The following is a 22,046-nucleotide window of genomic DNA, read 5'->3' on the forward strand; positions in this document are numbered from 1 at the left end:
CGCCTTGCTCATTCACTCGCTTTCCTCGGAGTTGAGGCGCGTCATCATATCGTGGTGAACGACTCGTTTGGTCTCACCTGCATCCGGCGTTCATCGACACTAGCAAATAACTCGAGTCGTGCACCACGATATGATGACATGCCTCGACTATGAGGAAAGCAAGTGAATGAGCGAGGCAACTGGGCTGCGGAGAGACGAGGCGGCGTCTCGTAGAATTAAATAGTCGATGCTGCCTCGTCGCTCTACGAGCCCTTTGCCTCGCTCGTTCGGAGGTGGGAGGCGGAGCGATGTCGACAGCATTCATCCTGTGTTGATCTCTATTTTTTTGCTATTTGAGTTTTTAGAACATTATCTCTGAGATAAATTCTCGATATAGAAGTGTTTCACTCATTGTTAATTCGCGTGAATATCACAAAACATAGTATTCTATATGAATTTCATTAAAGTTTTATTCATTCCAGAAAAAAAATTGAATAATAAAAAAATGATTACAAGAAAACAAAAGAAAGAAATTAAAAAAAAAGATTAAAGGAAAATAATAAAAAAAATTGAAAAAGAAAATCAACTGCCGCTCGGCATTTTGAATGCCGAGCAACGTCCAAAAACGGTAATGTTTTTATTTTTAACCTATTTTGGTAAAAAAAATATTTTTATACTAAATTGGAAAAAAGCCCGCCACTTTCCTTGTTATAGTCAACATGCTCACGCTCATGGCCTCTACAACCCGCATCGCTCTCTCTCGCTCTGTCCACCATCATCGTCATCATCTTCGTCGATAGGCGAGACACCATTCTCTATATAAAAAATCGTTCCCTTGCCGACTCTGGTCCTCCTCCTTCTCCTTCTGCCTCCAGAGCCCCCGGAGATCCACCTCTCTCTCCCTCTCCACCACCTGTTCCTCCATCCCCACTCGGCCGATCGCCCCCCGAGCTCCACCTATGGCCAACGTAGCCAACGACAGCAATCCCCTCTTGCAGGACTTCGAGTTCCCACCTTTTAACGCCATCGAGGCCAAGCACGTCCGTTCTGGGATTCTGACTATCTTGAACGGGCTGGTATGAAGGATTTTTTGTCTCCATCTTTTGATCGTTGTTTGTTGATATTGTTGTTTGAGGTCTTGGCGTTTGTAATGTGTTTGTGGATATGCCATAGGAGAGTGATCTGGAGGAATTGGAGAGGACGGTGCACCCGTCATGGCCAAAGCTTGTGGAGCCATTGGAGAAGATTGTGGATAAATTGACTGTGGCCTGGGGAATGATCAATCATCTCAAGGCCGTTAAGGATACAGCTGAGTTGCGTGCTGCGATAGAGGAAGTCCAGGTAATTGCTTTTGGTTGGAGTTGGTTCATTTGGGATGAGGATCTCTGAAATGGTTCTTGAAATGATTTATTTAGTGATGAAAAGGAGTGAAGATAGGAGACTCAAGTCTGTTCTGGAGTTAGAGATGTTTGTTGTTGCTTTTAGATAAGTATCTGTTTGACCCTAGCGTGCCATGTGCCTGGTCTATTCGTCTTTATCCATTTAGCTTTTGTGGTTGGTCTATTCGTCTTTATCCATTTAGCTTTTGTGGTTGTCCATGTCTTGAATGTTGATGCTTACGTTGGCTTAGTCTTGCAATGCAGGCAGAGAAGGTTAAGTTTCAGCTTAGACTTGGGCAAAGTAAACCTGTTTACAATGCTTTTAAAGCTCTTCAAGAGTCAGCTGATTGGAACATGCTGAGCGATGCTCAAAAACGTGTAGTTGAAAGTGAGTAAAACATTTTGCCCTTTGATCACCTTTTCTGCTTATTTTGGGTAGTTGGATGACATAGTGTCTTAAGTTTTATTTTTATTAGTGTCCTTTCGTTTATCTCATATTTGTATTCACTTTTTAAGTTGCAAAACAAGGGAATCACTACATAGGATGCGTACATAGTGTAGCGCTTATACTTTCTAGAGATTGGCTGACATTTGGGTTTGAAATTATATTGTTGCAGACCAAATAAAGAAAGCAGTTCTGAATGGGGTTGCCCTGGAAGATGGTAAAAGAGAAGAATTTAACCAAATTGAACAGGTGTGATGCGTTTTATGAATACGTCAAATAAATTGCAATCTATGACTTGGTGGCAGTGATAAGGCAAAGCGTCTTTTGGTGCAGTGTATGTCATGTATTATTTGCTTGCGTATGAGCATGGATGTACACACACAGAGGATGGATTTCACAAAGTTTATCCTACATCTAGTCATTGAAGACACACTATGTTGGTGTATAAAACTTGGCTTGTTTCCTGCACTTCCAATCTCACATTTATACACAAAATTTCAAAGTGAACCCCACGTCTTGTTGATGAAGACATACTATAGTGGTGCATAAAATATTTACAGTCAGTAGAGAGTACTTGAAGTACCAAGGGAAGGGTTGAAAACATTAACTCGAGTACCAAAAACAACTGTTAGAAGGACGAGTTTAGAATGATGAGTCATTCAAATTATTTTAGAGAAAAGTTTAATGTCAAAAGATGCTGAGAGAAGAGGAAGAGGTATAAACTTCCTGACCAGGGAGAAAAGTGATAGCATTGAAGCTTTTGTTAAGAAAGCAAGGACATATAGATTATTGAGAGGAGACAGGATAGAGGTTCATGGTCAGTCAATGTGAGGTTGAAATAATCTACCTGTGGCTAACTTGTGTGTTCTTTATTTAACATGCGAGCACCGAAAATGCCTCATGTAGGGGATTTTCCAGGCTATAAGTGGTGGGACGAAAAGTCCCATGGTTGCAAGCCCGATTAATTGAGTACTTGAAGAGGAATTCCAATGAATGATTACTCAAAACAAGTAAATTCTTCAGGCATCACACCCAAAGCTTCCTAAGTCTTATATCTAGGGTTTCTTAAGCATCATGCAATCCCAAAACAGTCTTTACCATTTTTTTGTAACAGGGAGGTAATTCATAAAAAGGCACCACAGATATGCAGAACCCTTTGCAAAATCAAGTACAGGAGGAGTCTAGTCGGTCTGGAAATGTATTTACATCAAGACTCGAACTGTGTGCATACCAAAAATCCAAAGTAAAAAGCAAAGATTCCCTAATTTTCTAAAATGACTGTCTATGTTCTAAACATTCTCCTGTTTCTTTCCCTCGAAATCAGCCAAAAAGTTGCTAGAAGGATCAACTGAATCTTCTTTCTCTTTTCTTTTCTAATGCATGTACCCCTCCAAGCTCTTAGGGTCAACTTACCGAGTCTTTACACCGACCCACTGAATGCCCTTGATGGACGAAGCCAAATTCCAAAGCATTCTTGACCAACCATAGTCGAGCAATAAATAGCTTTACTAATTAAACTTGAAGAGTTCTTCTAGGACTCTCATTTGAGTTGAAAAGTCCATCTTTGCCAATGTATTAACATTGACGCTTGAACAACTATCAGCGTGCTTGATTTTGTTGGCTGTATGAACATGTGCAATGACTTCTCATTATATTTTCCTATCATTGCTGTCCTTGGATAAGTTGCCTTAAATTTATTTCCTTAGAAACTAAAAGTTGGTGTGACTTGTGACATTGAACAGCACATAATGTGTGAGATGATGAAGATGCTTTTACAATATTTGTGGGAATGATTTGTCAGATTTTTGCTCTTTCTACATTCTAGCGTTTTAACTGTCATTTTGGAAATCTGATGCTGATTTTATCACATAAGCCTTGTAGTGGCATTGACCACTGTGTTAAGATTACTCTTTATGTTGTAGGCAAGAAAGTAGTTATGTAGGCTATTTTATTATATTTCTGACATCTGATGCTGATTTCATCAAATAAGTCTAGCAGTGGCATTGATTGTGTTAAGACTACTCTTTATGTGCAATAAAGTAGTTAAGTAGATTCTTTATTATATACTTCAATTGCCCAACCTCTGCCTTTTGATTAATTAGTTGATTACAGGAGCTTGAAAAATTATCCAAAAAGTTTGATGAGAATGTGTTGGATGCCACAAAGAAATTTGAAAAATTGATTACTGATAAGAAGGATATTGAAGGATTGCCTGCTACAGCTGTTGGTTTGGCTGCACAAACAGCGGTGTCTAAGGTAATACATAATAGCTTCCATTTTTTTGTCACTCTTTCTTTCTTTTTTTTCCAGCATTCTTCATCCTTTTCTCGTTCTTTGTCATATTCAAGGGGCATGAAAATGCAACTCCAGAAGATGGGCCGTGGGTGATCACTCTTGATGGTCCAAGTGTTATGTCTGTCTTGAAACATGCTCGAAATAGAGCTTTACGCGAGGAAATCTACCGTGCTTATGTTACTCAGGCCTCCAGCGGAGATATAGACAACACTTTAATTATTGACCAAACCTTGAAGCTTAGATTGGAAAAAGCTAAGCTTCTAGGTTATAATAATTATGCTGAGGTACTCGTTTTTAAGGCTATTTATGAGATTTTTCTAGTTTAAATTACATCTGTTTAGTTATTCCTAGTGTGAAGTATGATTGAACAAGTTAGACAATTTTTTTTTGTCACCTTTCGGATGACATCTTTCAAATTATTCACTACTTGTAAACCAACCCCAATTGTTTTTGGCTGTTGTTATTATTTTATTATTTACAAGAGAAAAGAGGAAAATTTACAGCAGAAAAAGTGGTCATTGGTAGATTGTAAGCAATTATTGAAATATTTTCACTTTGATTCTAAAGTTCGTTCAAGTGTGCAATTTTCCAGAATTCCATTTTGATGCGTAATCCAATGCAAACTACTACTGTATTCTTGTTTATGTAATGTCTCTGAAACAATTTCTTAAGTATGCTTCTGAATTCTTTTCTCCATTCTGCTTGAATAATCCTGGGGGAAATATATTTGCATGGGTCAACAATTCTTCGATATCGCTTTATCATCCCTTATTGATGCAAGATTCTCATCAGGTTAGCATGGCCATGAAAATGGCTACTGTTGATAAAGCGGAAGAGCTCCTAGAGAAACTTAGGAGTGCTTCATGGAAAGCTGCAGTTCAAGGTATGCTCTAAAAATTTTGTCGGGGTATAAACTTTTAATAACTGATGCTGCACTTTTGTGTTCTCTTGTGATAAATATTCACGGTAGTTCTTTCTGCTACTTAAAATGTGCATGTTATACCTGTATTTCGAGCTTCAAAGCACTACACTTTGCATCATATGTGTTCTCTTGCATATATCCATAAGAAGAGTGTATTACTAAGTCTCTCTCTCTCTCTCTCTCTTCATGATGTCACCCTCAATTTCTGTCTTTCAAGTTGTACATATCCAATTGCCACTCAATGTTTGGTTTAGCTAGCCTTCTGCTCACTAGGTCCACTTTTCACCGGCACAAAGTGATCGAGCCAACTGAAGGAAACCTAGCCTTAGTAAAGTGATGGGGAAAACTAGGAGCACATCTAGAATATGCAAGAACAAAAAAAAAAATGTAACAATCTCATTTCATACAAATCTGAATGCTCAAATGATGTTGATGAGGTGATGAGGGTTGTGGAGTGGATTAATAAGTTGGAGGTGATACTGGATCATGTGGTCATCATTGGACATGCCGCATAGGGATGTATGGCTGGTGAGAAAGGCATTGGAACTAGGAAGAGGATGGGGCCAAGGAAAAAGAGGGAAGAAATTTGGGGTGGGGTGGGGGTGGGGGTGGGTTTGTTTTGGGGGGCGGTTTAAGACTTCAATTCAATTTGATGATATCAACGGAAAATATTAGGATGATTTTACCGATGTTCTTTTTACTTTCAACTCAACATCCATGTCTTGCATCCATATCTTGATACAGATTGCCTTCATTATTCAGACATGGAGGACCTAAAACATTTTGCCAAGACTCAAGGGGCAAAAGAATCTGACAATTTGAGCCATTGGGACATTAACTTCTGGAGTGAGAGACTGCGTGAATCAAAATATGACATCAATGAGGTTAAAGCTCTCTCTTTGGATTTTTTGAAAAGAAAAAAAGAAACAACTTTGCTGACATTTCCTGACCCTGATTTATGCATGTGAATGTGAACATGTAGCCTCATAACTTTTTGCAATTTCTAGGAAGAACTGCGCCCATATTTCTCATTGCCAAAAGTAATGGAGGGCCTTTTCAACCTTGCAAGGACACTTTTTGGAATCGAGATTGAGGCTGCTGATGGACTAGCACCGGTAAATAAGTCAAATGCTTTGTTTCTGCCTTTCATGTGCTGTTAGCACATGTATTCTGATAAAATGCTTATTGTCCTCCAGGTCTGGAACAGTGATGTCAGATTCTACTGTGTAAAGGATTCTTCAGGAAATCCAACTGCATACTTCTATTTTGATCCCTATTCTCGACCATCTGAGAAAAGGGGAGGTGCATGGGTGGATGAGGTTGTTGCTCGGAGCCGTGTGCTGTCTCGAGATGGTGTAAGTGCAAGATTACCGATTGCTCACATGGTGTGCAATCAAACACCACCTGTGGGGACCAAGCCAAGCCTTATGACATTCCGAGAGGTAAATTTCCAACTCCTTTCCTCAGTTTAATGACCCCTTTTTTTTTTTTTTTGAGTCTGAAGTACTTTAAAGATGGAGGGTAGCTAGTGTAGCCACAAGCTAATGCAAGCTGGTCATAATGAAATATTGCCATCAGAAACAAGGGTTGTAGAAAGGGTTGTTTAGTTTGGTCTTCACGAATCTTAATTTAATGATTGGATTTTGGTGACCTGCGCATAGTTTAAATAGGGCTTAAAGTTATGCTATTATAAAGACATCTCTGTGAAGATATCTATTACACTGTCAGGAGCGGGAGTGATGGAAGAATCAATATGTAGGTCAAATAACACTTGTCAGTATGAGAAGATTGGTCTCTGCGAGAAGATTAATGAAGTAACTGCCAAGCAATTTTGTGCTTGAGAATTTCTGATGCCAACCTATTCTTTGATGTGATTTCGTGAATCCTGGTAATGCTAATATTTTTCTATGTGTAATGCCTAAAGATGCACGCTTCTCTCCTCTAATATCTGCATCTCAAGATGGGTCTATCATCCAATTTTCAGTATTCCCTGTTCCCATTCTAAAATATTCTGATTAACACCTAATACTTATAGAATCGTCAGTATTGACCATGAAGGTTTTGAATGAGTGAGCCATTCTTGTGCCACAAGAATTTGACTCTTTGGAAAATATTATCAGAATCTCTTAGATGAATGATGAGATTTGTGACATTGTGCTTGCTATAGCAGTTTGGCGTTCATGAAATATCTTAATCCTCTTAGTGTTATCTGCTAGTCAAACATTTGTGGTAAAATATTTACTGTTGAAATTGGCAGGTTGAAATCGTTTTTCATGAATTTGGTCATGTACTTCAACACATGCTAACCAAACAGGACGAAGGCCTTGTTGCTGGTAATAGAGGAATAGAGAGGGATGCTGTGGAACTGCCCTCTCAATTTATGGAGAACTGGTGTTACCACAGGTAATTTTGTATGAAGTATCTACTTATAGAGATTTAGATCACATTGATCTGCCGACATAGTTGCATAAAGTTGCTCTTCACAAATGAAAATGGTAATGCATATACTGCCGATAACAATAGATGATTTCATCATGGAGCATTATGTGACGTTTGTGTTGTATTGCCTTTGTACTGTCTCTGGATCTAATAGTGAGGAAGTGAGAATATTGGCTTCTTGGTATTTGGCAAATGATAGGTCCCTGTTTTAGACGTTATATAGTACAGATAACAAAAAAGAAATACTATGAGAAATTGAGTTTTATGTATTCATGTTCACAACTTGGGCATGGATAGTTACGCCAAGTATCTTTAAATATGAAACATAATTTATTGGGAGATATATTGGGTTGATATATACCTTGACAATGTTATTTTCAACTGGATTTTTTGCTGTTCCTTTTTCATGTTCCTATTTTTTAAAGCTTAGCTAATCGTGAGTTTATAAGAATAGGTAGTAAGGAAACACTCATTACGAACGTGTACATATTATTAAGTCCACATCAGGACAGATTATGCAGGTTTCAACATCAACATCAATATCAATATCAACACCACCTTTATCCCAAACTAGTTGAGGTCGGCGGTCGATGAACCCAAAAATAAATAAAATGAAAGCAAGATCCATTGAGGGAAAGAAATAATTATCTAAAAATAAATAAATATATATATAGGGAAAAAAGACTAGAAATGATAGTCTGAAATATAGGAATTCTGCCCTCCACAATTCTAATTGCTTTCCTCCACTCTGTCCTAAGGCAAACCGTACGCTAATCTATTTCCCACTCCATTAAATCTTGTTTTACTACTTTCCCTTAGATAAGTTTCGGCCGACCTCTTCCTTTCTTCATGCCATGCCCTCGGTAACAAACTTCTGTTCTTACAGAGCATCTAGGGGTCTTTGAAGAATATGCCTAAACCATCTCAATCTATGTTCTCTCATCTTATCTGCCACCGGTATTACTTCAACTTTTCTTCAAATATATTCATTTCTTAATTTCTTATTTTATCCATTCTTGTATGACCACACATCCACCTTAACATCCTCATTTCCGCTACTCCCATTTTATGCTCGTGTTGCCTATGTTCTCGCCAACATTTAGCTCCATATAGCATTGAAGGTCTTACTGCTGTTCTATAAAATTTTCCTTTTAATCTAAGAGGGATTTTGCGATCTCACAAGAACCCTGAAGCACTGCGCCATTTCATCTAACCTGCTCCGATTCTATGGCTTACATCATCATCAATCTCTACCCCCTTTTGCAATATTGATCCTAGATATCTAAAAGCATCTTTCTTGGATACCTCCTGTCCGAGCATACTCACGGATTCGTGATCTTCTCCTCATGCCGTGTCAAACTCACACTTCATGTATTCGGTCTTACTTCGACTTAATGTAAATCCTTTGGACTCCAATGTGCTTCTCCATAGTTCTAATTTAGCAGCAACCCCAGCCCTGGTCTCATCAATAAGCACAATATCATCTGCAAATAGTATACACCACATCACCTCATCTTGGATATCTTTTGTTAACTTATCCATGACTAGGGCAAAAAGATAAGGATTCAAAGCAGAGCCTTGGTGTAAGCCTACCGTGATTGGGAAATAACTTGATGTGCCATTACAAGCCTTCACACATGTAGTAATACCATCATACATATCCTTGATTGCTTCTACATACTTTGAAGGTACTTTTTTCTTCTCAAGAACCCATCACAAAACCTTTCTTGGAATCCTATAATATGCCTTCTCAAGATCAATAAACACCATATGTAGGTCCTTCTTCTTTTCTCGATATCTCTCCATCAACTTTCGTACCAAGAAGATAGCCTTCATGGTAGATCTTCCTGGCATAAATCCAAATTGATTTACAGAGACCTTGGTCTCTACTCTCAAGCGATGCTCAAGGACTCTCTCCCACAACTTCATTGTATGGCTCGTAAACTTAATGTCTCTATAGTTGGAACAATTCTGGATATCCCCCTTGTTCTTGTGGATAGGCACAAGCATACTCTTCCTCCATTCATAAGGCATCTTTTTAGTATGGAGAACCTTGTTAAAAAGGTTAGTCAACCAACTTATTGCTACTTCCCCTAAGCACCTCCACACTTCAATAGGGACACCATTGGGGTCCCAAGGCTTTACTAGTCTTCATTTTCTTTAATGCCTCCTTAACTTTATGCGCTCTAATTCTACACACAAACCTTCTGTTTAACTCATCAATAGCGTCCTCCAAGACCACCTCCCTTCTATTGCTCTTGCCATTAAAAAGCTTGCTAAAATAGCTCATCCACCTTTCCTTGACTTTTGCATCTCTTACCAAAAGTTTTTGATTTTCATCCTTGATGCATCTAATCTGTGTCAAGTCCTCGCTTTTCTTATCCCTTATCTTTGCAAGCCTATAGATACCTTTTTCTCCCTCTTTGGTCCCATGTTTTTTGTACATCTCGTAGAAAACCTTGCCTCTAGCCTCTCGCACAGCTTTCTTGGCATTTTTTCTTGCCAACCTAAACTTTTGCAAATTTTCTTCATTAGGACATTTATGCAAACATCCGAAACACTCCTTCTGTTTAATTGCCTCCTGCACTTCTTCATTCCACCACCAAGTTTCCTTTGTTTGATGTCCGTTCCCTTTATTTTCCCCTAACACCCCTCTTGCCACTCTTTTAATGCAGTTAGACATCTCGTTCCACATCATATTTATATCACCCTCTAGTCGCCACGGTCCTTCGTGAAGCATTCTTTCCTTGAAAACTATTCGTTTTGCCTCATCTAACCATCTTATACATATTATGTAGGTTTCAAGCATAAAAATGTAATAATTAAAATATAGAAACAGTACATCCATTTATTCAGTATTTAATGTTGCACGGGTCTTAAAGACTAGATATCGTCACTTTTTTTTCGTTGAAGTTAAAACTCTTTTCTCTTATCATTGATGTTATCCTTTTTTTTGCTGCGCTTTAAAAGTTACCTCAGTTAGGTTCTTCAATGCTCACTGTCATGTGTCCCAACGTATATCAACAAGTGGCGTTAGTGCTGTATATCCTCCTTTTATAAGTGTCGGAATCTTCTTATCCATAATGTTAGGAAATAAACTTTTACTTTCTTATTATTTTTCTATTTTTGTGAACACCATACACATTGAGTTTAACAAAGAAATTAACCAAATGAACATGTTTGACTTGATGTTTTGCATATTAAAAACATTGAAAAGAAAACTAATTACCATCCGCATTTGTATTTGACACAATAAAAGTGCTCTCTCTCTCTCTGTTTTGCTAACGCTTTGTTTGAGTTTATATATGTCAGTAACCCAGGGAGACATTTATTACCCTTGATTTGCAGGGATACCTTGATGGGAATCGCAAAGCACTATGAAACTGGTGAGAGTCTCCCTGAAGATGTATATAGAAAGCTCCTCGCAGCCAGGACCTTTCGTGCAGGCTCCTTAAGCCTCCGCCAGGTTACTTCTTATTAAAGAAAATTTGTTTTGCTTTGTTTTTTTGTTCTTGATGTACATGCCCTGTTAACGTTTTCTTTTAGTTCGCCTATGACTATATTGTCCACAAGAAAGTTGTATTATTTGTTGTAGAAGCAATTTCTCCCAAAAATTTCTAGTTTTTGCTGTTGTTTACTCGGGCTGACTGGTAATTATCTGGGACAGTTCTTTATTCATTTAATATAATAACTGAATTTCCTCTTGGTGGTGCAGAAGGACGTCTATATGAGCTGACAAGTAGATAATAATAAGTCCATGAGAGCCTATAGAGAAACTGCTGCCTATCCTATTATACCACCTGTAAAATGTTTATGTCATCTGGTTCTTCCCTTTCCAATCTAACTGACTTTGTCTTTTCCCTTTCTACATATTTTACTTGGTTTGGTATCCACGGTTTCTTAGGCATGACAAACACCAGACCAAAGCAATTGTAGAATAAGTCAAGCCAAGTTCTTCAGCTTTTGTTTGGTTAAGAAGCAACCGGAGATGATTCCCCATTTCATCAGCTTCTTACTTTTGTGACACCTTTTGAGGCTAGGTCAGTTTCAAAAAGCTTCCAAAGAGAAGAAGTATTCTCGCAGGCATTTCCCTGTCCATGAGGGATTGTCTCACGTGTACTATGTCCTGGTTGTGCTGCACTTATTTGAGCTGAATGCTACACCTCTTGTTTATTGGGGTTCCACCTTTGTCTATGCTGCTTGTGGTCAAAAGTACACAAGTTTGAAATGATAAAACAAAAAGGAGAGCACTCCATATTTCACCAGTTCATGTTCGTATGACAGTGAGGGAGCGTAAAGTTTACTAGTTCATTTAACCTTAGTGCAAGCATGGTTTAAATCTTGCTGTTTAGATGTACATACTTCGAAATGATGCAAATCAAATTATTTTGGTAGAGGAGATCATTGCTTATTGATAGAATTAACATTACCAAAGTAAAATCAGATATTTGGGAAATCGGAAATTGCATATGCTAAAAAAATTGCTCTCTTATGGAAGCATACCAATGTAGGACTTGGTTATTACTTACTTTTATTGTCTGTGGAGCTTCTCAGATAAGACTCGCAAGTGTAGATCTGCAGCTTCATACAAAATATGTTCCTGGGGGGCCAGAATCTGTATGGGATGTGGATCAAAGGGTTTGTGAAAAAACCCAGGTGATCCCTCCACTTCCTGAGGATCGATTCCTTTGTAGTTTCATCCATGTATTTGCAGGTTCGTCTTCCTACCTGTCAAAATGGTTCTTTGAGAGTATATATACCTTGTGGGATACACCTTTATCTTACACGGTGGGGAATCTATTGCTTTTCACTTGTATTCAGGTGGACATGCAGCTGGTTATTACAGTTACAAGGTATAGGATATCCTTTTCTGTTGGTTATGCCAAATTTTGTTCAGTTCCTTTATAGTTAGTTTCTAATAGATGATGAAACACTTTACCCGAACATAATACACTGCTTTTCTATGTTCAGCTCTGAGTACTGGTTTATCCATATTCTTGCTTGAGAATAATTTATTCCATAACGTGTGTGGTTCTAATCGTGAATGTATTTGTTTCAGTGGGCAGAGGTGCTATCTGCAGATGCTTTCTCCGCATTTGAGGATGCAGGTTTAAATGACAGCAAGGTATGTCAGAGAAGTTGTGGACATATTTGAATAAAAACAATGCTGCTAAAGAGTACCTTGATAGCTTGGTAGTAATAAACATGCTACATTGCTGTTTTTTCCCCGTATGGACTAGTGGTGAGTAATCCAGGAATGTCTTGGCAAAGAATGGAAGTCTGGCCGAACCTGATTGGTTTGCATACCTATATGCTTAATTACTTATGTCTGTCGCTCTCTAATGACTATACACGTCAGGCAGACCTCAGACCTGTGAGACTGCATACTTGACCTCTTTGGAGTACTTCAGCACAACAATGCCTTACAGTTCTTTCCATGAATGGATAAGCCCAAATCATTTCATGTCCTATCAGCGTCAATGCGTGGCTTATTTCCATTCTTCAGCTCTAATGGCAAGGCATATGCATTACCATGTCCTTGTCACTGTTGAAGTTTAGCAAAATTGATTGTTTTCCATGAGATTGAATGCCAAGAAGCTCATTCCTTGCTTTATTTGTACATGTCTTGAGTTTGAGATGGCTGTTGCATCAGCAATATCTCAAATATAGTTTCTCTGTTATGAGGGTGATTTTTGCTCGTGTTATGCGAAAGCCCCAGGGGAATAAGTGCAGCTTCATATTTGTGTGTGTTCTGGTTGATTCATTTCTTTATCTAGTGCGAGATGAAGAGCGCCAAGAACTAAACTGTTTCAGTAGGTTTTCTTCATTTTGGTTCTTTTTCCAGTTCTTAGATAGAAGATTACTAACCTGAAAATTCAGGCAGGTTTTTTTTCCCATTGTAAAACCCAGGTCTTTTACGAAGGTCCATTGGACATAGTAAGGCCTTGGCATAACATACAAAAAAAATCTTCTAGGCTGGCGTTTCAATAATCTTTTGTGCATTATTCTCTCTTCTTAGACAACCTTACATCCAATGTCATTTCATGTCATCAACAATTTTTCTGAAATCGTTGCACCTGGGCGGTCTTCTTGTCTTGTCTAATACTATTCAGTTATGAAGGCCCTTCTTCAATATTGGATTTATTTCTGGATTAATTGTTGATTTTTATCATGATCTGTTGAGCGCGGTCGACAGGCTGTCAAAGAAACAGGGCAAAGGTTCCGAGAGACGATTCTTGCTCTTGGAGGTGGAAAAGCTCCACTACAGGTTCGGAAGTCGTGATTTTGCATTATCTACTCATTATTGTCACAATCTAGATAGTTTTACTTGATGTCCTCACTGTACCAAATTTCCTTTGCCCAGGTTTTCATTGAATTTCGAGGACGTGAGCCTTCACCCGACGCATTACTCAAGCATAACGGCCTTTTGCCGGTTGCAGCATAATGCTGTTCCAACGGCTACTTCCATTATTATGGCCCAAAAGGAAGGTTGGGGTCATGGACAATTTTGAAGTATTTAGTTCACCTATGGTTTTATGCCAACCACAACAATTCAACTTTGGAAATGAATTTTCAAATAAGTGGAGAGAGACAATTTTTTTTGCCTTCTCTCCTTTAATGTGCATCGGCCACTATAGCAAGGAATACATGTGAATCAAGGGTAGACTAGACAGCTTCCCAATCTAAAGACTTCGAAATTTCTTAACCTCGTTTGGATATCTTGCAAGTCTTTGAATTTTGTGAAACCAGAAACGTTCATCTATCAGTATCTTTCTTGTGCTTGTTATAATGATTGAAACTCAGCACTACCAGCTCTCTACTTGGGATGGGAGTATTCCACGAGTAAGATCAGCCTGTACATGAGGGTTGCATGCCTATTTTATCTTTCTAGTATTCAGTTACGGTAGTCGCATGAAAACAATGAAAAATGATTGCAGAAAACGATGAAAAATGGTTGCAGACGGAAGGAGGCACTGAATATAATCCCGGTTGTTTGATAAAACGAGCCCAGACTTTAGCAGAGACAGGACATACTCCAAGGCTCAGTTGCACAGACAGCAAACAGTAGAAATAGGCAAGTTCCGCTCAATCAATCTAATCCTTGGTCGCCAACCTATTCTCCATTTCAAACCGTGGAATATACCATTGCGTTGTTATACATTGGTGGAAACAAAAGGAAAAATAATGATAATAATGAAGTTCTAAACCTATTATAATTGTGTAAATTCAATCCTAAATATCTTTTTGTTTCAATTCAGAGTTAAATCTCTTGCATTTGTGCCAATTTAGCTCTTCCGGTCATTTTGGCCGATCTTGACGTGATCAATTTTTAATAATATATTTTGAAGTGGACAAAGCCGGCGAGGGAGAGGTCAACCTCGCCTAGGCCACGCTTTGCCACTGTCACTGGGCGAGCTTGACCTCGCCTTACAACGGTGAGGCCAAACCTCACCTTTAACACGGCAAGGCGATCTCGCCCCTTAATGTCGCGAGGTGACTTTGCCAGGGCTGGGCGAGCAATAGCCTGGGCGAGGCTGACCTAGCCCTCGCCAATTTTTCCCTCTGGCCAATCGTCGGATTGGCGACCAATTAGAGGAAGGAGAAAGGAAGGAGAAAAGATAAAGAAAAAAACTAAAATATATATATATATATATCATTAAAAATTGATCATGTGAGCGCTAGCCGACATCAACGACAACAAATTCCAGCTATAGTGGCTGGAAGGACTGAATTGGAAAAAATGCAAAAGATTTAGGACTAGATTGACAAAAGAAAAGATCTAGGACTGAATTTATATAATTGGAATAGGTTTGGAATTTTTTTGGTAATTTTTGTGGAAACAAACAAATTTAACACCAAGGGACTCTCAATTGTTAACTCTTATAGCATTCCAAAAGGAGTTAGCTATTAGCAAACGGAAAAAATTTGGCCATATCATAGGTACCAACTTGAATCTTAACTAAAGCCTTTGAATCAAATGTAAGATTCTCAAAGCAGAGCAGAAGCATAAACAATTCTACTAGTGAGAGTGGTTGAGTGGAGGGCCAAGGTGATCCAATTTATCATGTCACAGTAAAAGGTAGATCATCACTAATGATACGCGGCATCATTGTTTTTAGAATTAGAGTTAGTTAGTTAGTTCACACCTTTGGGCCACTTGACGCAATCATGCAAAACCTAAACAAAGAGTAAAAATTTAGTCTTTTTTTTTTATTCTTCATTTTTGGAGAAAGACGAGGGATGGTAAAACAAAAAGCTGCACCTTCTCTCTCTTGTTCTTCTCTGTTTCTAGCCGACGAGACTCTTAAGTGGGCCAATCCCACTTGAAGCGCCCTCTCCGACACCCATCAGCACGGGCCACGTATTTGGAACCTCCTGGGCATAGACTGACTTGCAATCTGCGAGAGAGTTCTAAATGTTTTGTTGTGCTCTGTTCCGGTGAGGGATGCCGAGTTTACGGTTTGGGTTGATGTTTTCCTTAAAAGAGATTGTGATTAGAGTCAGTTTAAGTTCACACGAACCCGGATTTGTACTAATGAAATAGTTTACAGTCAAAATGAACCCTCCACCACCTGTCCGACGAAATAGCTGGAAAATTTCATCATGAATTCATCTCATAATTGTTCAATCCAAAGTAATATTAATTGATTCTCGCGTCAGTAAGCATAAGCCCATGTGTTCTCATAATAGAAGAATGTGTTCCTCTCTCTCTTTCTCTGTTTTTGGGTTTATTCTTTGGTGACCAATGGTGGATGCTGGCGGGAGACGATCGAGATTTGATGGTCTGCGTAATGTTTATCTCGGCCCACACTATCCAGCCCAATATTAGACTAAACAGGAAATTGTATGTATCGTTGCTTTATTAGACCAATTAATATTACAATAACAATTAATAAAGCCCACACAAAATATTAAAATATATTCTAACATTCTCCCACTTGAGTTATATTAATTGAAATTGTATTGTATATGTGCATCTTTATATTGGTCTAGAAATAATTCCTAATAGTCAATCCGATCCCATAAAGTCTTAAGCACCGAATCATTCCAAGAATCGCATCAAAAGACACATAGCCATTCATGGTCGTAAATGCTCTTAACTTTACTGATATGGACTTAATATGGTAGTGTGGCAAACGGATAACATCTCAAATGATAGAGAAACCTTATATTATCCTCATTGTCAGTCACCATTCTCTTGCTTTATGCGTCACGAAACCTGATGTGCTACTAGAAAATATCATTATGGTTCAAATGAACCATCATGTGTCTTACCTTTATACTTTATGTGTAACAAGACATATGTTTTTGGCTAAAAATAAATGCCCCAGCCATCACTCAAGGTTTACATGATACCTTGAGATTTTTCCTTAGATATGTATTATATATGAAGACAACACATTCAGACATACTTTATTGCATGCAAAACAGTCATTACATATCAAAAACTATTAATAAATGTAACATAATACAGATGTAAATCTTATTAGAGCAAAAATAAAAACGGCTCCCACTGAAACAAAGCATCTCATGATGCTACTTAGCCCATCAATTAACATGTCATAATAGCATCCCATGATGCTTTTAAGTTTGTGACGTGTTGTTGACACCTAAATTTTGATCATTTATCTTGCATAAAAATCTGGAGTTAAATTTTAATAATAGCTCATCATTTTCATTTAGTTTTAGTATTCATGCATTACATTTTGCATTGGACCATCGGCGGCACAAATTTGAACTTAAATTTGATGGGAAGGAGCAACAACGCATTTTCGGCCAAGGCATTTCAAATGGGTGTGTTGGACTTTCTTTTAAATTTTTTTTAATTCAGCCCAAGCAGATTTTAATTAATTATTCAAGCTCAAGATTGCACAAAAAACCCATACGCACGTAAATTCGGAGAGCCCGCATATATATTCCTTATGGCTGAATATTTTATTAGAAAATAGGAAAGGAATTGTGCAATTCAGCTAGCACGTTTGCATGTCTCTTTGACTGATAATCGCACTCCAAGAGGAGATATTTATCAAATATTCAGATTTTTTAAGATACACATCCAAAAGGATATGTGAATATTGCGTTCTTGCCCATCAAGCTAGGCCAATTCTCTCTATAAATGCAAGGTCCTAACAAGAGGTTTGGGGTGGGGGGGGACTTTCATTCTAAAAATTCAGAAAATTACGAGTGACACACGTGAGAAGAAAGAAGGAAAGAGGTTGGCCATGCTCCTTCCATAAGTCGACCACCGTTCGTGTTGCTAATCCCGAGAAGGCTCTAGCTTGGTCGCTTGGTTTCCTTATCATTGCAGCCATTGTTCCCTTCGACAACGACGAGAACCAATCGAAAGACTCCGACGACAAAGGTGAGACCGTGACGATTTGCCTTGACCTGTTTGACGACCACGAGAGCTGCTGCTTGTTTTCCTCGCAACGTGGCCAGGCGCAAGGTATCTCATGCTCCTGCAATACTCATCATACGTGTTCACAAAACCTGGAGCCAAGTTTGATTGGTCTTGAAGTCTCAACAGTCCAAATTTCAGAATTGTGGAGAGCACTAGAGAGAGAAATCGAAAGCACAAGTCAGAGAGTTCAGGGAACATCACCATCCGTGACCAGTCCTTAGCCGGGTTCCGTCCACAAGTTCTTCAATCCTTTCTCTGAGCAGCTGCAAGGCGAAGAGCCTCGCCTCGAAGCCATTCACGAGCAGTCCGAGACTCGAGCTCCATCATCTACAAAGTCTCACTGAATCGGTCCAAAGAATTTCGGCTTGAGCTGCAATTTTTTGGCGAATTTCAAAATAGGAAAGTGCAATTTTGGCAAGATAAGGTATGTATTTTTATCTTGATATTTAAATATTCCATTTCCTATTCGAGATTATTGCATATCATACCGTATATTGGCACATCGGAATATATCTTGCAATATATCTTTTGTTTAATTTGGATAGACTATATTGTAATGCGAATATTTTGAGATTTTTGTGATAATATTGTGGTAATCCGAAAATCTTTTTGAAGATACTCAATATACCAAAACATTTCAAGATGTATCAATTAGGAATATCCTAATCTGCAACCGCATACATGGAAATAAGTCTATCTATCGGGTTTTATATGGAATTATTTCTATAGCGGGAATTTCGAATTTTTAGGGTCGATCCGTCGGGCTACAGACCAAAACTTAATTTGAAAGAATCAGCGGTAATTATCCTTTTCACTAAAAGATTCGTAATTTAAATTTAAATTCATTCATAAAAACCCAAAATCACAAAAAATAAAAATAAAAAAATTCGGAAAAATGGAACAAATAAAAATCATTCATCCCTCATTTCATGTCAGAAAATTAAAAAAAAAGATTAAGGAAGATATGGTTTCTTAAAAACCACGTCTTATCACTTTTTTAAAAAGATAGGCTTTTCTAGAATTCCTATCTCATGGATTACATTCAATAAACAAAATCTTGGGAATCCATTAGGATAGATATTAAAAGATGTAGACATAGGGTTAATAGATTTTCTTAAAAAAATTTGAGAATTAATGCAAGTTAAATCCGAAAACTTTAAGATAATCTTGAACCAATTCACTCTCATTTCCCTTTAATTTCGAAAATACATAAAAAATATAAAAAATAAAATAAAAAGAAAACCCTAAAATTGCACCTTTGAAGCGCAAGTCATAATTCATCAAAATTGTTAAATCAAATTTTTTTCATGAAATGGTATCGAAAGGGCATTAATTGAAAAATTAATGTAACCAAGTCCCGAACTTAAGATCTCTCGGTTTGCGAAATAAAATAGTTTTCTCTCGTTATTTTATTTAGTTTTCTAATCAACCTACCAAGAAATGATTAATGGAAGCTCTACAAAATAAAAATCTTTTGCAGAAAAATCAAGTGAACGTAAGTTGCGAATTGGTAGAGCTTGGGAGAGCTCAAATTAGGTTAGTTAATTCATTTAATTAATCTGGTAATCCATTAACCTAAAATTAGAAAATCCGATTTTTGGGTCGTGACATGCGTCTTTCAAATATGTAAGGGCAAAGACCTTTATTTAGTGAGGCTGCAGCCATATCATCCGTCTAATAAGTTCTAATACGGTATCACCATTTTCATCTATTACCTTTTTGGTCAAAAACTTGACCGCCGGATGCTTAGACCCCTTGGGACCTCTGCCGTTGTTAATGAACAATACTGCAGAGTTATTATCATAATACAATTGTATGGGTCTATCCACAAAATTAAATACGGTCAACTCTTTAATGAGATTTCGAAGCCACATGACTTGAATAGCAGCCGAAAAGCATATTACAAACTCTACTTTCTTGATAGAGGATGACATAAATTTCTGTTCTCACTTTTCTATAATACTACACTTCTCTTGAGACATATAAATATCTATAGTTGTCAACTTCACATCATCCCGACAGCTAGCAAATTCTGAATTCGAATGCCCTACTAGCTGCAAATCCTAAATATGTTTGTAAATCATCATATAGTCTTTTGTCCTCTTTAAGTAACTCAAAACTTTCTTAGCAGTAACCCAAGAATTGTGTCTTGGATTTAATCGATATCTACCAATAAGTCTCGTTGCAAAAACATATGATCTAGTGCAAACTTGAGCATACATGATGCTTCTAAGTGCACCAATATATGGTACATTTTTTTTTATTTGGGTTTATCTTAATATCTATATGAGGACATTGTGATAGATTCAGTTTATTTTCCTTAATGACAGGAGCAATTCCCGATCGACAATACCGTATACAGAAGCTTTCCAAAATACGTTCAACATGTCTCCTCTAGAATTAACCCAATATACGGCAAGAACGATCCATATAAATCTCAATGCCTAGGACAAAATACTCCTTAGTAAGGTCAATCATATCAAAATATTTTGACAACAAACTTCTTTTAAGCAAGATATCGTCTACATAAAATACGAGGAAAATAAATTTCCTCCCACCGACCTTATAGTATATACACCAATTTGCTTGTTCTTGACATAACTGAATAAAGCAACAATACTATGAAACTTCAAGTACCATTGTCTAAAAGCTTACTTAAGCCCATTAATAGACTTTTCAGTCTAGAATCCCCATGAATATGATCAAACCTTATTCCATGATATCTATATGGGATTCCTTTTCTCTACACACAAGCTTACCTGAATCATCTGCTACAAAACCTTCGGGTTACATAATATAGACTTCCTTATTAAAGTATCCATTCGGAAAAGAAGTTTTAATATACATATACTAAAACTCCTTATTATAATGAGCTATAAATGCTATAATCACTCTGAAAAATCCTTAGAAGAGACTGAATAAAAAAAGTATTTTAAGTCTACTCCTTCTTTATGAATAAAAATTTGGCTACCAATCTAACTTTAAACTTCTCTATCTTTCATTTGGAATCCCTTTTAATTTTATACCCAATTGTAGCTGATGAACTTATGGCCTTGAGGTATGTCAACAAGCTTTCAAACACTTTATGTTTCATATTCTGTATTTTGTCTATTAGTGTAACCAACCGCAGTTCTAATTGACAACAAGAAACAACATCTATATAAATTACTAGATCAATTATATAACCGATATTGTAGTCATGCTCTTCCGGATTGACTATATAGTGTGGTGGGATCATCTCTGCACGATAGATCCTTTTAGTGGAACTACTTCAACCTTATCTTTCATTTGTGGGATTTGATGAACTTCATCAAGAACTGTCTTAATAACAAGATCTTGAACCCCAACAGAATCGGATCGTGGTTTAGGAGGCTTCATGATCCCCCGTATAGGCAGAGAAAAAATGACACAGTAGTCCCTACCAAACTGTTATCCTTAATAGTCTATGAGCAGCTACCCTTATTCAGCTATATCATATTCCAATAACTTAGCTATCTATGATTCCACAATTCTTGTTCCTCCATTGGGATCATAAAGGGAATACCTCTTTGAATGATTTGGGTAAGGTACGAAGTAACATTGAGTGGTTTTGGAGTCCAACTTATCTAATGTTAGATTATGTAACTTTACTTCTATATAAACACCTCAAACCTTAATGTGGCTCAAACTAGATTGACATCCAGTTCATGACTCAAAAGAAGTCAATGGAACAATTTTGATAGAAACACAATTCACAACATAAAGGGTCGCTTTAAAAGCTTCACCCTATAGAAAATCAGGCAAATTGGTTTCATTAATCATACTCCTCATAATATCTTTATCGGTGTGATTGCGCCTTTCGACCACCCCTTTTGGTTCAAGAATCCCAAGAATAACAAACTACGTTACTATCCTAGAATCGTTTACGTATTATGGTGAATGGCTTTTTAAGCTATCTAGCATCGCCATGTCGACCATAATACTCACCACCACGGTCAAAACCGACAACCTTTATGATTTTTCCCATTTCTTGCTTGACTTTACTCTGAAATATCTTGAACTTGTCAAGAAAATCAGATTTTTCTTTAATCAAGTATAGATAACCATACAAGGAATAATCTCCAATAAAGGTTGAAGCAGCAGGACTCATATTACGCCGAACAGGGCGGGTTCGATTAACAAGTCGACATATCACCAAGGAGATGA

General features: G+C 37.6%; 1 pseudogene; it reads left to right on the forward strand.

Annotated features, from left to right (window-relative positions):
* The first annotated feature begins 684 nt into the window (after positions 1-684).
* Positions 685-14,207, forward strand: LOC115739338 (annotated as a pseudogene).
* Positions 14,208-22,046: the final 7,839 nt, after the last annotated feature.

This window comes from Rhodamnia argentea, chromosome 11 (genome assembly GCF_020921035.1).
Source record: "Rhodamnia argentea isolate NSW1041297 chromosome 11, ASM2092103v1, whole genome shotgun sequence".
NCBI classification, from domain to species: Eukaryota; Viridiplantae; Streptophyta; class Magnoliopsida; order Myrtales; family Myrtaceae; genus Rhodamnia; species Rhodamnia argentea.